Genomic DNA, 998 nt, shown 5'->3' on the forward strand with positions numbered 1-998 from the left:
ACCATGCATATCCTTTTGGATCTGAGTTACCTCACTCAGGATGATATTTTCTAGTTCCATCCATTTGCCTGCCGGACTCATGATCTCTTCGTTCTTAATAGCTGAGTAGTATTCTATTGTGTAAATGAACCACATTTTCTGCATCCATTCTTCTGTTGTGGGACATCTGGGTTGTTTCCAGCTTCTGGCTATCAAAAATAGGGCCAATATAAACATAGTGGAACACACGTCCCTGTAGCATGGTGGGGTATCTTTTGGGTATATGCCCAAGACTCGTATAGCTGGACCTTCAGGTAGATATATTTCCAATTTTCTGAGGAACCTCCAGATTGATTTCCATAGTGGTTGTACCAGTTTGCAATACCACAAACAATGGAGGAGTGTTCCTCTTTCTCTGCATCCTTGCCAACATGTGCTGTCACCTGAATTTTTGATCTTACCCATTCTGATTGGTGTAAAGTGGAATCTCAGGCTCGTTTTAATTTGTATTTCCCTGATGACTAAAGACTTTGAAAATGTCTTTAAGAGCTTCTCGACCATTCGAGATTCCGCTGTTGCGAACTCTGTTTAGTTCTATACTCCATTTTTTGATTGGGTTGTTTGGTTTTTTGGAGGTTAGCTTCTTGACCATAGCAACTCTTAACCCATGCTTGCTCCTCTGTCCATGTTCCTGCCCCACCTCTTGTTCACTCATTCCCTAGAGAACAAGGACTCTGTCCACACCACTCTCTTCCTCTCCAAACTTTCTCACAGCATTCTGGCACACAGTTGGAATCCAGTAAGTATTTATTCTTTACAGTAATGTTGTGAGCTCCATTTCAAGTGGATCGCCCCTTTAGTAGTGGACTTCACAAAGGCACAGACTTCCAGTGGGAAGGCAGAGTCTTCTGAACATCTGTAGTAAATGCCAAGACATTGGTTTGAACCATTTCCCCTAGAATTTTCAAGTTTGCCTTTCTCCTCTCCCTCTCCCTCTCCCTCTCCCTCTCCCTCTCCCT

The sequence above is a fragment of the Grammomys surdaster genome, unplaced genomic scaffold (genome assembly GCF_004785775.1).
Source record: "Grammomys surdaster isolate TR1022 unplaced genomic scaffold, NIH_TR_1.0 165, whole genome shotgun sequence".
Taxonomy (NCBI): Eukaryota; Metazoa; Chordata; class Mammalia; order Rodentia; family Muridae; genus Grammomys; species Grammomys surdaster.